The following is a 16,817-nucleotide window of genomic DNA, read 5'->3' as shown; positions in this document are numbered from 1 at the left end:
GCATACGTTATCTCTCTTCCTGGATTTATTTTTCTCCGGAGCACCCACCAGCATCTGACACACTGTATATTTTACTTGTTTGTTTGTTTTTAATCTTGGTAGTGATACATGAGTCGATATAAACTCCAGGAACTGAAGGATTTTTTTTAAATGTGTTTGTTTTTGTGATGTGCTCAATAACCTAAGACTGCTTCCCCAGGAAGACACAGAGAAAGCAATTGTTAGGGGAATGAACAAGTGGATGGGTGAAGAAGTGAGTAACTTCTTGTCAAAGCATGTGTCCAATATGTGTCCATCTGTGTAAGTGTGCACAGGCACTCTAAACTCAAGGATGACAACTTCGCAGAATTATGCATGATAATTTATATTACCTTTCTATAAACATCACTGGTCCCGAAAGTCCTACCAAGTTTCTACAATTTATAGGACCTTTCTGGGTTTGTTATAAGAATTGGGACCTCCTTCAGAACATTTTGGGGCAGCACATGATTTTCCTACTATAAACTCAGTCCACCCTATTAAAAACCCAAACTGGACAATTCAAATTTAAGTTTTTAAATCCTTCTACTCACTCACTGAACTGGTCACGCTTAGAACCCATAGCCTAGATTACTTAAACTGATGATCTCAGATCAAAACCATAATTATAACGCTGAACGGTGTGAGGAAGTTGTTGACGTCCTCACAAGGCGCCATCATGATTGAAATTCTGCATGTGACCTGCAAAGCAACTAACACATGATAAGCCAAGTGGCCTGGGCGATGGGTTACAATTTGTTTCAGCCAGCAACATGTGTCTGTGTCACTGCGTCAACTGCACATTTGCCTGTGGTCTCATTGCACATGCTTAAACACTATTGTGTCTACTACAGCTTTTTTTTCAAAGCCATTTTTGGGGAGTTCACACAGGTATCATATCATTCCGTATTCAATCACATCGAGCAGTATTGCACGATTGCTACCACCATCAGTGTCCAAACCTTCTTTTCCTTCTTGAACTCCGAGATTCAGAAGTCGACAGCACCATCCTGATCACCAAGCTACATCGTGTGCAACAAGGACACAAAAGTACCCCAAAGCACAGCATCTTCAGTGTTAGAGAAATAGACATTGATCAGTAGTAAGGAAAAGAGGAAGGCGAAAAGCCATCAATCAGTCCAAGGGACTAGTGGACCATGTAGACAGGACCTCCGCCAAGGCTCTGAAAAGGATGACATTAGAAGGCCCTAGCTAGAGGAAACAAAACTTAAAATCATCAAAGAGACCAGGCTTCTGGGTGGAAAAGAGATGGGTGGGACCCGTGAGACTATAGCCTTAGTCTGGAGCTAACCCCACACATTGTGTTAGAATAACCAACCATTTAAGATCAAAAGGGCAGCATTTACCCAAGAATACAGTTCAGAGGTTTAGGAAAAAGGAGGTACCTTGGGGGAAAGGTAATGGATGAGTTGAAACAGAATATGCATGAACTGTTCCATATAAAATTGATGATCAGCTGCGCACACCTTCACCTCATTCGCAATCAAGAGGGTTTCTTGTTTTGTTTTGTTTTTCTAAAGTCTGCTATCATCCAAAGACAACTCTGGTTTCTTTTCATCTTTCTATGAACATTTATCTTTAGGGAAGCTTCTTGCATCTTCAAAATAATTCAAAGAAATGCTTACCGATACTTTGCAAGCAATTTCCAGGATGAACTGAAATGTCAGGACAATCACTATCGTTGGGAATGCCCTGAGGAAGTAGACAGTGGAACTGGCTTGTCCAGCTGGAGTAAGTACTTCAGAGAACCTGGTCAAAGAAAGAGAGACATCCCAGAGTTAAAGGACAGAAACTCAAAAAAAGCTCCATTGTGTGAAAATATTTACAAAGCCTTGAATGAGAGGCAGTATTTGAGATTTTGTATTGATCTCTTCCATGAAATCAATCAAGAAGAAAAAAAACAATTAAAATAGTTGTTTGGTAACATGATATTTTTAAAATCTGGTAATTAAAAAAATTCCACCTGTTTTTAAAAACACATTTTGCACAGCCAAGTTTCTGGGTTTTAAAAAAATCACTTTACTGAGGGCTCTCACAGCACTCACCACAATCCCTACACACATCCACTGGGTCAAGCACATTTGTACAGATGTTGCCATCATCATTCTCAAAACGTTTGCTTCCTACTTGAACCTTTCGTATCAATTAATTTCCTCCTCCCCCACACCTCACCCCACCGCCCCCCCCCCACACCCCTCCTTCCCACATGAACCCTTGATAATTTTTTTTCATGTCTTGCACTGACTGCTGTCTCTTTTCTCCCACTTTTCTGTTGCCTGTCCCCCTGGGAGGGGTTATATGTAGATCATCGCGATCAGTTCCCCCTTCCTCCAGGTGATAATTCCTTAATCCCATTTACTTTACTAGATTGTTTAAGGGCTTAATGAGTGAACTCTAGGGCCCAGGAAAGAGTGGGTGCTATAGAAGTTATCTTCTTTGAATAATCTACCCCTCCCCTGTCAACATTGGAAGGCTCAAGGATTTAAGCTTAAGAAGAGGAATATTTAGTAGAAGTGGCAAGAAGAGAGATGTTAGCTTGGAGAAGTGGTAACTAGAACAATCAAGAATGAGCTAGGCCCCGTATCAACAATGGATGCCTCCTTTCGAAAGTCCTCCCCAGAGTTAGGTCATCACTCTCAGGGATGCTGTCAACTAAATTTACAGACAGTGCCATGGAAGAATGCCACATGACAGTAATTTCTTCCTGGCTACAGCGCTGCAGGGCTCATTAAGTGGAATGTCATATCTCATAAGCTTCCAACAAGTAGTGTTCACATGACGTTGCCCACACTTTCTTCATTGTCAGGTGCAATTGAATTAATTTTAGACTGAGGGCAACCCAATGTGACTGAGTAGAACTGTCCCACAGGATTTTCTTGGCTGTAATCTTTACCAGAACAGATGGACTGAGAGTTTCTCCCATAGACTCAAGGGCTAGGTTCAAACTGTCAACCTTTGGGTTAGCAGCTAAATACTTCTTTACCTTTGTTACACCAGTGATCCTGTTAATCACATTAGAATTTCCAAAGATGCTTTTGTTTACAGTAATAACTCTTTGTTGTTGTTAAGATAATTTTATTGGGGCTCTTACAGCTTTTATAACACTCCATACATCAATTGTATCAAGCATATTTGTACAAATGTTGCCATCATCATTTTCTAAACATTTACTTTCTATGTGAGCCATTGGTATCACTTCCTTTTTCCCCCTTCCTTCCCCCACCCTCCCACCATTGTGTACCCTTGGTAAATTATAAATTATTTTCTGTCCTGGATTCCGTGTGTTGAGAGTGCTCATCTATACCACTGTACATGCTCTGGTCTAGCCAGATTTGTAAGGTAGAACTGGGGTCATGATAGTGGGGAGGTGGGTGGAGCACTAAAGAACTAGAGGAATGTATTTTTCATCGATGCTATATTGCACCCTTTCTGGCTCATCCCTTCCTTGTGACCCTTCTGTGAGGGGATACCCAATTGTCTACTGATGGGTTTTGGCCCATCTTGTTTGAATTGGTATGATTATTTGTCTGGGGTCTTCTGATTCCTGATACCTGATCCTGTTAACACCTTGTGATTATACAGGCTGATGGGCTTATTCCATGTGGGCTTTGTTGTTTCCCAGATAGATGGCTGCTTGTTTATCTTCAAGCCTTTAAGAGTCCAGATACTATATCTTTTAATTTCTGAGCACCTTCAGCTTTCGTCACCACATTTGCTTATGCATCCCTTTTGTGTTCATCGATCATGTCAGGAAGGTGAGCATCACAGAATGCCAGGTTATTAAAACAAAGTGTTCTTTTATTGAGGGAGTACTTGATTAGAGGCCCAATGTCTGTCTGCTACCTTAATACTTAACATATAAGCTTATGTACATAGACTTATATCCCTATTGTTATATAAAAATATATTTACATATGTACATTCCCTTATTTATACCTATATAAATGTCTTTTGCCACCTAATTCTTTCTCTATTTCCTTTTATTTTCCTCCTGTCCCACTATCCTGCTCTACCTTCATCCGGCTCTCAGTAATTCCTCTCAGGAGGACTGCATGGCAAGCCTCAATCCCAGCTGTGTTTTCCCCCTCCCAGAAGAATGCCTATAGAGGACAACACTTAAGATACATCCCTGGAAGAGTGTTGGATCTGTCCAGACCACATGGGAGAAAACTGAAAGGGAAAGAGAGAGAGAGTGAGTGGAAAGAATCCTGGCCCAGCAAGCCCCAAGCACGACATTCCTGCTCAGAGCAGCCAACACCATGAGACCGGTGTCCCCATCACTGACCCATAGCACTAAGGGGGACAGCACTGGGGACACATGCGAGAATTGTGCCTGGTCTGACCCCTTAATACCAGGGAGAAACATGGAGGGAGCCTAACAGAGCAGCAAAGGGAGCAAAGCAATGAAGCCCCGAAGAATCCTAAAAATAGACGTCGGCATGCAGGTCTTGGCACCGCATCAGAAGCTATCTGAAAACATTTATAAGGATAAACAGACAGATCTGGAGCTATTTGTAGATGTTTTTATTTTTCTTTCTTTCTTTTTTATGTCTTTATAAGATAGGCAGGATAAATTATCCTGAGGAGAAATTAATGGGACCAATGGTTCTGGGGGGCCATGGAAGATGGGGAGGTGGGGAGGGGGAAGAAAGCGGGGAGCCAACAAACACAGGAACTAGGGAACAACATGTAAACTAAAATCAATGGCGAGGAGGGCATAGAATGCCTGGTGGGTTTGATATAATAGTAACTCATCGGAGAAAACAAACAAGCAAGCAGAAAGTCTCAAAGACTCCTTTCTCCTAATGGTAGATCTTGTCCTTAGGTATAAGTGACCGCATATATGTCTTTATATTCATATAACCTTCAGATCGATACTGTTCATGCTTAAATCCTCCGTGAAAATGTGCCTGGAGCTGTTAAGCTTTAAGGATTCATGTGTCATGGCATGAGCTCTTCTGGCAACAGATAAGCTTCATCTTCCTTTCTCATCATAGAATTGAACAAAAAACTGTTGTGATTATATTTTCTGTGCCTCCCCAGGAGAATCAAGGCTGTTGAATTCAATGACAAGAATGATCAAAAATTCTTGAAATATAATTTTTTGATTTGACAAAAAAATCATAATCTATTAGGTACCATGCACTAAACTTGGCACTGGAATGGCTAGTGTAGTGAGCCCTGGGTGGGAGGGAGGGAAGGATAATTTTGGGAGCAAGACAGGCACCATTTGTGCTTCTATATACTAAAAAACAAATAAATAATTATAATGAGGTAGCTTATGAAGCACACAAGGGATGGGGAAGAACAGTTGTATTCTTGGGGCCAGAAGAGTGTTGCCCAATTTGGACCTGACACGTGAGTAGAAGCCGCTAGATAAACCATAAAGGAGGACTCCAGACAGAGCATGATGGACGCGAAGACTCAGTGATAAAGGAGAGAATGGCCACAGTGTTTATAACGGCTGAAGCACTGAATATGATGCAAGGTGAAACTCAGAAGTCAGTTCAAGTCAGTCCGTATTTTAGCTGCATTGAAGTAGTCTGGATTTTATGTCAAGGTGATGAGAAGCCATCATTTGGGAGCTTTTAAGCAAGAGAGAAATATAATTATCTCGGTATATTTTAAAAAAACCTTTCCCTAGAACTCTAGAGGAGATATTAGTAGAAATCTGTACCAAGGACGAGGACACCAGATAGGTGCCAATTATAATAACGACAACAAGAGATCCTGGTTGCCGAAACCAGAGTGCCACCACAAGGAGAGAGAAGGGGTTGCTTACAGGATGTATTTTGAAGATAAATTCAAGAAGACTTCGTGATGAGTTGGCTCTGAGAAAAAGCCATCTAAGTTCCAGATGTCTAGCTGGACATTTATTTAGAGTAGGGAACCCTTCCCTTGAACTTGAGCAATTGAGCAAAGTGGGGAGAAGTAGAAAGCTCAAAAGGGACAAACGATGACTTCACTTCGGGACATTCTGAGTTTGTGATATCTCTTTGTTTACTTATACATTTGTTTGTGTGAGTTTTAAGTCTCGTTTTTTTTAAACGTCCCCTCTTCGTTCTTTGAGCTGGTTTCTCATTCATTATTTTCCTTCCTTCCGTTGTTCTTTTCAGCAGGCTCCACTCTTTCCTTGTCGTCGTTGTCAAAGTTACTTTCGTCTGTACCACACTTGCTAGGGTCAGATGAACTTCAGAAATGAGACTAATACTGACTATCGTTCGAACCTACAGTTAAAATCTGTGAGGGAACTGTATGTAACAAGGAGACGTATCCCCGCGATACGGTGAATAAAGTGTGCCGTATTGATGGGTAATGGAGCAGTACCTAAAGATTAGATTATTTGACACTGATGGTAGCAACCAGTCCTAGATAATACTATTATTCTCAAGTCTAAAAGTACTTTATTTTTCATTCTTGCCTTAGATGAGTTTAGCAAATGTGACCATGAATTTTTCCTCTTCTCTGTGTGTGTGTGTTTACCTGCAAAAGTTTTACTAAATTAATGGGAACTTAATAATTAAAGTTTTCCAAAATTTTAGGAAACTAAGTATTAAAGCCATCCATAAACACCACATGTTGGTGACATGAAATGTTATTGATATGAAGTCAGGAAAATGACCTGTATTACTTTTAAATCTTATAGTGTAGAGTTGGCCAACACACGATCGATGAATATTGTAATCTCCGCTTCGTGGCTGAAGAAATTGGCCCCAAATAGGTTATAATGCGTGTCCAATACCATGCTGACAGTGGTTAAGTTGCAATGCCAAGTCCATATCCCTCCAAACATTTATGTTTTTCTACCACCCACAAAAACCTTAGCTGCTGTTAAGACTTGCTTAATAAGTCAATTTCTAGACATTTTCTCAAATAAACGTCTACTATTCTAAATATTCTATGACTAGACCTCTTGTCTAAAAATGACTAATCATCATTCTTGTGCAAATTTGGCAACTCTGGGATCATTGGAACCCAGTACTGATTAGAAGTCAGTCAATCACCAGGTCAGAGCTCAGCTCGTAAGTCCCCAATGCACTTTTTTTTTTTTTAGTAACCAGTAATAAGGTTTAGTTTTCTCTGTTTTTGACCAGTACTTGTTACTTAGTATTAGCAATTAAAGTACCAGAGTTACAGCTAACCAACATGAGCCGAATGAGAAATGAGAGTCTTAAAGAAGCTGTAGTAATAATTACTAAGAAATTCCAAAGTCCAACCAAGGAGGCATTTTCCTGGCGCTTGACAGGAGCTGGACATGGGAGAAAATCCATATATACACATTCCAGGCACTTGCAACCTGATGGTTTCCAGATGGACACACTCAACCGCACTGGAGGGCTATAACCTACTATGGTAATTCCAGGGCTCCAATTGTAAATAATATACCAAAGTAAGACTCAGAACTAGAAAATGTTCAGTTCAGAAGTGAAAACATTAACCCTTGGGAACACATTTTGTAAGGGTCAATGTGTTCTTCCCTTGAATATATTTTATCGTCATAAGAATTCTGTCTGTGTCCTTAATGTGCTGGAGAGTTCTGGGCTCATGTCTCCTTGAATTGGGTCACATTTCTTTACCCTTTCAACTATTCTGTTTACTCCTTTGTGAGTTTCATCACAAAATGAAGGAGGAGGAAGAGGAGAAGTCTAGCAGGAGGCATTGTCATCATCTTTATGGGCGGGCTCTGTACTAGTCACTAAACTCTTTACCAAATAAACTCTGTGAATCCCGACAGCGAAGGGCCACTTCTTGATATGGTTCTTCTATGCATAGTCTTTGTAACTCCCACCAAATGACGGAGGGGAACATGCAAATCAGGTGTAAAAGACACTAACTCTGGGATTGGTCAATTTGCCATGCCACTGAGTGTAAAATAAACCATCTCGGAAGCACAGAGAACCCCACAACCAAAAGAAGGAGGAGCCAGACTTGTCTGGGATTCCTGTATAGAGAAGTGGGGGCAGGAGAGAGAGTCCAAGGAGTATATCTAACTGTATTCAAGTAAGAGACGGACTTATAAGGTGAGATGCCCTTTGGGAATTTAACAGCACTAAAGGAGCTTTGTAACCATTTCCCAAGCAGAAAAGAGACCAAGGGCCTGTGTGGCTGAGCTGTTGAGGACCAGAGAGAAACACAACTACTAGTGTAACTGAAAAGAGACACTGCAGACAAATAAAACTATATATGTAACATTCTGTAATCGGTTGACTTCCCGAACAAGCCCCTAAGTATTGTCTGTGCATTCTTTGCAGTCATTGCAATCGATTCTTGAGCCCAGCAGAGAGGTAGGCACCATGAGAGGGTCAGTTGGTAGTGGAAGAGGATTCAGAAGGTTGGAGAGTCTGACCTCTGCCTCATTGAAATCAGTCTTGGGTGAGTGTGAAACCAGATTCGCCTTCTCCCTTGGGAAGGAAGTCAGATGTGGATCCACGCCATTTCCCAGCCTCCTCCTTCTGGAATTGACATGCTCATGCCTTCTATGTCCACTGGGATAAAGAACACATCTTCAGTAACTGGGAGGAGTGACAGTAGCTCTCGGCAGCCCATACTGAGGCCAGAGGATGAGCTAAGAGGGTAAAATCTTTAAATAAAAGGAAGCTCTAAGAAAGGGCCAAGGACTGTCCGGCCCTCAGGTCATATAAGACTCACAGAATCATCAAGACCAGCCAACATCACATGCCAAATAAAAAGCGAAGCAGTTCTAGTCATTGTGCAGGAATGAGTTAGTGAAATGCTTGACCAAATATTAGCGGGCTACTTTTAACTTAGATGATTTTGTATGGCCCCTGAATGATGCGATAAATCTCAAATGGTCCTTGGCAGAAAAAAGATCCCCAAACCTGGCTCTAAGGGAATGAAGACACATTTGGAGCACTGCATAAAGCTGAAACGAATGACAGCAGGTCACCCTCGGGTTGTTTGTCATTTTTTATCTTTACATTGTATATTTTCTGTTAGCTAAAGTTAACAAACGCAAGGGAATAAAAATGTAGTTTCATCAAAACGTAACGAGCTTTATGAAATGAATAAATATCGCAATCATAATCCCACCTAATTTTGTATACCTATGGACAAAATGAACGTTCCTCTGGGTGCTTAGAATACACTGTTTCCCGGATAAAAGTTAAAAGACTGAGGAATATGGACGTGTGATTTCCACATTGGGTGACTACACAGCCACACACCTTAGCGAGAACCCTGATAACAATTGCCATCTTAACAATCGTGTCCTCAACCGCCACTGAAAAGGTAGGTATTGGTTCTGGCAAACTGGTGCGAAGTGGCTGGCGGCCACCACTGTGCATGATCCACTGCACCATTCCAACATGTCAACATACAGCCCCCACATCACCAGGGCCCCTCAACAGTATGGGAAAATAACAAGGACAACAAGATGTACTTCAAGTTTATTTCTGGACTTTTCATTAAGTTCACATTTAAATGTACATGAAGCCCATCGTTGGGAGGCTTCCCATAATGACTCTGTCTTTTCATTTGTTTCAGCAAATCCATCTTTCTTTTTCTGAAAGACAAGTCCTTAGACACAATGGTTCAACGTAATTCATCTCACTTAATGCTAATACAAGTCATTATAAGCTTTCTGTAGTATTTCATTGTAGGCCTCCTCAGTGTAATGGGTTACCCTTTAGCTGCTACATCACAAGGTCAGTGGTTGGACACCCCCCCAACCCACCCACCCCCGCCCCAGCCACTCTGATGGAGCAGATGAAGCTGTCGACTCTTGTAAAAACTTACAGCCAGAGTTCTCCTCGGCCCACTCTGGACTTTAGGAGTGGGAAGGACTCGGTGGCAGTACGTTTCATCTGGAGGGCTCCCTGCCACTGTTGCTAACCTGAGAGAAACATCATCAGCCTGCTTTCCTCACCAGAACAAGAAATGTACTTGAAAAAGCCTTTGAGACCATAAACCACAATCTACTCTCCTTAAAAAAAAAAAAAGGAAGTCTTAACATTGTGAAATGTTTTCAGCTAAATTTGTAAAAGAATTATTTGGAATGTGGCGTCTATTTTCCCACTAGAATGATATTAGTATCAAGGGACTAATAGTAGAGTCACACATGGGAAGAAGGAGATCATCAGAGATCTTTCAAGATGCTAAAAAGAACTTCTGAAATTTGTTAGGGGGCCCATTTGGCCTTGTGAACTTGTGTAACTCGCAAAGATGTGAGTCATATGGATTTTTTTTGACTCATTGGTGGCTCTGCAGAGACATAAGAGGAAGAAAAGAAAATAGCTTTTTCTAAAATAACTGTGAAAGACTTAGAGGAGACAAAGGAACGGGGGGTAAAAGTTGTGTCGGTAAGGTTATAAACAGAAGAGGAATGAGCGCACGGGCAATGAGTGGCCTAGGAGCAGTACAGCCGACAAAGGGGAGCTAATTTCCCTTGACCTGCAAGAGGGACGGATCTGCATGCCCACGAGCTGCTTCGCTTTCTTCTCAGGCACAGAGCAGCGCAGCCTGTCCTCGATCAGCTCCTGATCTGACAGTGCCCCATCACTTTCCCCCTCTTTCCTCTTACTTTCAACTCTCTTTGTCTCTCTTCTCCGTAAGTAAGCTGCCCTGCCTATCAAAGAAAGAAAGAATGAGACCCCTAGAAACCAACGTAGCCGCCAAGTAGGATTTGCTGGGTCTGTTCCATCCCCTCTTTGCATCACCCAGAGAAAGTTGTCTCCCATTTGTCCTTCTGCTCCCCAACCTGCTCACTTAAATACATGTCACGAGAACTGCCTCTGGTAGAAGTCATCTGCTCTGAGAAGCCTTGTCCCTCCTCCATGTCTAAGCAGCAGCATGCTATTTCTTAGCTACCAAACCCACACAAATAAAAAACAAACCCAGAAATGCCAAACCAGTTACTGTTGTGTCACTTCTGACTAATGGTTCCCTGAGGTGCTTCAGAGTAGAAATGCACCCTGCAGGATTTTCGGAAGCAGGTCATGAGTCTTTTCTTCTAGTCTGCTGCTAATCACAAGGTCAGCAGTTGAAACCCACCAGGAACTCTGAGGGAGAAAGACGAGGCTTGGAAAACCTGAATCACGAACCTTTGGGTTCGTAGTTGAGCACCAAGCTGTTTGTGCCACCCAGTGGTTCCCACCTCAAGAGCACACTCTTACTGAAAGTTTCCCAGGTTTCCTGGGACCTGTCTTCTCTGGGTCTCCTCCTCCACCTGTCGCCACACCATCTCAGTCTTATCCACCAGCCGACACCTTGACTGCTGGAATTCCTAACCTTGGATGCTTGGTCCTTTCCTCTCAACTTAAAAATCCTCTTTGGTAAATTCATCCACCATTCACAGCTTCAGCTACCCTCTCTCTGTTGAAAACTCCAACATGAGAGGCCAACTGCATGGTGCATCACAGTGCAAAGAGAGTGAAGTTTGGAGATGGCCAGACTGGGGTTTGCATTCGAGCTCTGCTACCTACTCCCATGTGATTTGGTTCAAAGTTTATTTAACTTTTGGGTAAGTTCTAGCATCCCATAAAATGGGAATGATAATAATGATCGTTGAATCAGGTTGTTTGAGAATTAGAGATCACATAGGATAAATATTAAACACATGGTGAGCGCCGAATAAGTGGGGTTATTTTTGAGGTTCAGCCTGTATTTCAAGCCCTGATTTCTTTTTCAGATGTCAGGTTCATAGATCCATCTGCAGTCTAGATAGCTCTACCAGGGTGCCCTTAAACTGAATGTATAAAGACAAATGACCGAAGGATTTGAGTAGACATTCCTCCAAAGAGGAGAATAAGCACCTGAAAAGGTGCCCAGTGTCATTAATCACGGAAGCAAAGTAAATCAAAACCACAGTGAGATACCACTACACACCCACTAGGATATCTATAACCCCAAAGCAAACAAACCAAAGCAAAAAACGAGACAGACCATAACAAAGGCTGGCAAAGATGTGCAGAATTTGGAACCCTCAAAATTGCTCTTGGAAAAGTAAAGTGGTACAGTTACTTTGGAAAGCAATCTGGCAATACCTCAAACGATGTGTGCATAGAATTGCCTTCTGAGCCAGCCATTCAATGTCTAGGAATATACTTAAGAGAGCTGAGAACTTAAGTCCACACAAAAACATGTTCTGGATGAACACTGAAAATGTTGTGCTAAGTGAAAGAAGCCAGACACTAAAGGTCGCATAGTATATGATAATATTTATGTGAAATGTTGAGAATAAGCAAGTCCAGAGAGCCAGAAAATAGATTAGTGCTTGCCAGGGGCTGGCGTGGGGAGGGAGAACGAGACTAATGTAGGAATGGAGATCTAATGCATTTGGGGATTTTTTTTGGGAGGGGTGAGCAATTTTGTGATTATATTAAATAAGACTGAAAGGGGCACTTGAAAAGGGTGGATTCTAATGGCATCTGAATGCTATTCCATGATCAATTCTCTTAATTCATAAAATAATATGCCCTCTTTGTTTGCCTAAACTGCTTGATCTCCTACAGTCCCGACCTTGATTTACTGCCCGATGTCCCATGCTAGTGACTTGCCTGGAGCCTACATTCCCTGCAGCCTTCTTTGACCACCTCCTCCCATAACTGAGCTGAGAAAGCGACCTCCAATCATGTCTAGTTTTCTCTCTCTCTTAGTCATCTCCACTGTCAGTGCCAGGTTCAAACCTCTTGTCTGACCTGGTCCAGAGCTAGAGCGAACTAAGTCTTCCCACCTCTCTATTGACTCACTCCCTTCACCCCATGCAGCTCTCCTCTCGACTAGAATCCAATCAATTGTTCCAGCATTTGCTTCTATATTCTAGTTACGGATTACTGATGTCATAAAATCCAGGTCCCGTAGCTTCCCCTGTCTCGGAAGAAGAACTGTCAGAATGCTACTTGACAATAAAGATGATGGGGCTTTGTCTCCCGCACACATTATCGAGAGATCTGTCGCTGGCAAGGGCTTCTTCCTTGGTAGAGTGGAGGGGCAGCAAAGCAGATGGCCCTCAAGGAGATGGATTGACTCAGTGGTTGTCGCACAGGCTCCAACACAACAGTGATTGTGATGAGAGGGCAGGACCCAGTAGTGTTTCCCTCCATGGTTTGCAGTAGGGTCACGATGTGTTGGGGCCCAGCTCCATGGCGCGTATTACATAGCCGCGAGGACATCGCAATTGCAATGGAAATTTCCCCACTACCCAATAACGTCCTTATGAATCTTTTCACAAACCCACATGGCGAAAAGTCAAGAAGCAATTCCCACTAGCCACTGCCATTGAGTCACTTACCATTAATGAATTAATTTTCAACCTTGTGAGGTACCTGAGAGTTTAAGGGCAGATTTATGCACATTTTTATCTTACAACATCAGTGAAAATCCTCACCCTTTGACGACAGCACTCTTTCCATTTCCTCCCTGGCTTTCCCTTTTCTGAAATGAAGACTCACTGACTGGCTTCTTTCTTACTTTGCACCATTCCCAGGCACAAAGGTACCTACGCGGGTCTGTCCATTTCACAGTACGACTCTGCTCCATCGGGTGTTCCACGGCTGACTCTTTGTACCCCGGCAGTGGCCTGGTCGAGGGTTGGGCTGCGAGCTGCACAATCCACCCTTTGAAAATACCAGCAACTCCCAGGGAGAAAGACTGTACTTTGTACTCCCCTCAGAAACCCACAGGGGTCGCTATGAGTCAGCATTGACTCGATGGAGGCGAATTTTTGTTTCGGTTTTTGACTTTTGCAAGTAGCTCTCCAGGCCTGGCTTTCGAGCAAACTCATGACAAACTTGACCCTCCAATCTTGCGGTTAGCAGATAACTCATTCATCATGTACATGGACTCCTCTTACCCTGCAGTTATTTTGGTTACTTTCGGAGGATGAAACTCACTGTCTTTAGACATGAAATCCAGGCCATTCAACTATATTTTTGATTCATCAGTTATCAATCTAAGTTTTTAAAGGAATATTCATCGAGCACCTAGCACTCAAAGGCCACACCAACACATTTCTACGCTCACTCTAAAAACCAGTCATTTTTAAGTACACACCTCCAGAAATGCCAACTCATATCTCATACATACCCATGCATTTTGAATATAATTCTGTTTCAGTATCCACAACAATCACATTCACCCTTTTTTGGAAAGGCAATAAGCACATGTCAGGTTACGAATATTCTTAAAAAATCATTTTTGAAGAGTAGTTAACAAAATTGATCCACCAAAAGATTTGCTAATGGATCTAGTCGCCAAAATAAAGATGTTGAGGAGCAGAAATAGTAAGTGAAGCCAAGCAGGAAGCTAAAGTTAGAACAATAACCTTACCAACTTCTGTGGTAATCTTGGGGGACTTCTCAAATCTGCATGTTCACACCATTCTAGACCCTGGGCAGTCTTTGAGCTGAATCTTTTACCAAGTATCTAGGTAAAAGACACGTGCTCTCTACTAAGTGAAGCACAAGTGATTTAGTGTCTTTTAAAAAACAATGAAAAATGTGTCGAATCTCTTCTTGACTTAGGAGTTCATACTTGATTCAGGAAAGAAAGGCAGAAACTTGGCAACAATCCAAAAATGAACAGGACAAAAGGTACCCGAATATCTGTTTTTAAAAAATCAAAGAATGCTGAAGACCTAACATACACTAACTTCTTGGAAAGCATCTAAAATTAGTGCTTATAACCTCAAGGTCAGCAGTTTCAAACCACCAGCTACTCAGCAGGAGAAAGACAGGGCTTTCTACTCCCATAAAGAGTTATGGTCCCGGACACTCACAGGGGCAGTCTGTCTTGCCATGAAGAGTCACCATGAGTTGGAATCAAGTGGATGGCAGTGAGCTTGGGCTTGGCAATGAGCTGCTTTGCAAGAGAAAGATGAAGCTCAGGGTCCTTGGAGGAGTTGGAATCAGTGTAAAAAATCAACGACCCCAAAGAGGAACTATTCAAACCAGCCTGACAGAGTGACACCGAAGAGGGGTGGGCACCAATTTCGGTAAGGTGTGCAGCCACGAAACTCCTGCTGTTTGGCCTCGTTACACCTGGGGTTGCCCTGAATACGCTTCTGCTCCCAACACGTTTGGCCTCATTGTTCTGTTTTCCCCCAGACACATTTGTCTGCTCACCAATGTCATGGATATCAATCGTGAGGTCGTGGGGGCAGTGGTGGTCGTGGCAGTGATGGTTGATAGGAGCTATAGCGTGGATTCTGACTCCCTCCCTCCCATGTGATGGAACAGGGCTGCCCCGGAGAAGCAAATCAGCAGGCCTTTCTCCCAGGGAGCAGCTCAGCGGGTCTGGAAGACCAGCCTTCCTCTGCGCAACGGAACATTGCCTGATCATGCTGTGGGGGCTCCTGAAAAGTCAGGGGGCCAGGCCTTCAGTGGGCAGTTAGTCAGAGTGTTTCTATTGGGCACCAGGCGAGGGAAAAATCACAAGACGGCTACTAGGATTAAGCAAGTCTCGGGTATATTTTCAAATTACAAAACATGCTTCATCTCTTGCTGAAACGAGAAAGTCAACTGAAGACTTTTCTTTAGGATTTGTCAATAGTCCTTCAGGGGAACTCAACTACTAGTGAAAGGTGGGCGGTTCAAAACCCCTTGGCAGAAACGCCTCAGAAGGCAGGCTGCTGACCTGCTACCCAAAAATCATCACTTTGAAAACCCCATCGAGCCATTCCAGACTACATACATGCCGTTTCAGCCACTCGTCAGAACCACTAACAACAATAGTATTTTTCAAGTCTGTTTGGGCTACTGAATCATTATCCCTAAGAAGTCCTGGTGGTGTCGTGGTTATAAGTCGGGCTGCTAACAGCAAGGTTGGAAGTTCAAAACCACTCGCTGCTCTGCTGGAGAAAGATGGGGCTTTTTTGTAACTCCCATGAAGAGTGAGGTCACCGAGGCTCACGGAGGCAGTTCTACCCTGCCCTGGACCGTCGGAGAGTTGACAGTGACTTGATGGTCGTGGATTTGGTTTTAGTTTTTATAATTTCCTTTAAATATTGCTTGATGTGATTGGTCTATGGGAATGATGTAATATCTGTGTTAGCTCCAAATAAATAAATAAAGAGTAAAGTTCATATTTTGAAATTGCTTCAGACCTCTGTGTTCTTCTTGGAAAGCTCTCCTGTTCACAATAGTGTTGGAGGTTCTGGAAAGATTCATAGAAAATAGAATGTAGGTTGGGGTGTTTATAAAACGACTATGTAACTCCTCATGCTTAGAGACAAATTACCTTTTCAGAAGCCACACCTCCAGTGAGTTTCAGCCTCTCTTACTTCCTCTGAATGCCATGCTTTGGAGGTGCGATCACGACTACAGTAGTAACAGGGTACTTCTCCGGGCCACAACCCAGGTCAAACCCTGGCACGCGTCATCACAGGGGAGAAGGTTCAGGATAATTCCACAGTGGGGAATTTCCAGGAGACAGACAGAATGAGTCACATGAATAATTAGTCCCTCTCCAAGTTAGGCAGGTATTCTCTCTGTGTTGTTGTTTACTATGCTAAAAAGAGAAACTGGGGAAGCCTTACTTATTGGTAGGTAGAACTTTTCTACGTCCTCAGAATAAACTTAATAGATTTAATAAAGACGTTGAGGTAGAAGGAGAGGCAGGTGCCATTCTCACTTACCCAGGGGGCCAACTTTCCATTTAGTTTCATAATCCCCTCACGGTTTAAAGGAGAACCTCAAAGCCAAAGACATGAAATGATTTTCCCAGGCTTAAACATTGGGGTGGTGACAGAAAGAGAAATATGTCCCCACAGCGAGCTTCTGTAGAGTCTGGTCCTTCTACTCTGTTCACGCCACTGAAATCAA

General features: G+C 42.7%; 1 protein-coding gene across 2 annotated transcripts in view; it reads right to left on the bottom strand.

The window, feature by feature from the left end:
* Window positions 1-16,817, bottom strand: part of RASGRP3 (RAS guanyl releasing protein 3) — a 91,419-nt gene that overhangs the window by 55,642 nt on the left and 18,960 nt on the right. For both annotated transcript variants that reach the window (XM_075535384.1, XM_075535385.1), the window contains exon 2: window positions 1,665-1,788. The gene's annotated coding sequence lies outside the window, so the exon portion shown is untranslated. The remainder of the gene's footprint in view (window positions 1-1,664; window positions 1,789-16,817) is intronic.

Source organism: Tenrec ecaudatus, chromosome 17, assembly GCF_050624435.1.
Source record: "Tenrec ecaudatus isolate mTenEca1 chromosome 17, mTenEca1.hap1, whole genome shotgun sequence".
NCBI lineage: Eukaryota > Metazoa > Chordata > Mammalia > Afrosoricida > Tenrecidae > Tenrec > Tenrec ecaudatus.
The sequence above is the reverse complement of the archived record's forward strand: the minus strand, read 5'-3'. Positions and strand labels throughout refer to the sequence as shown.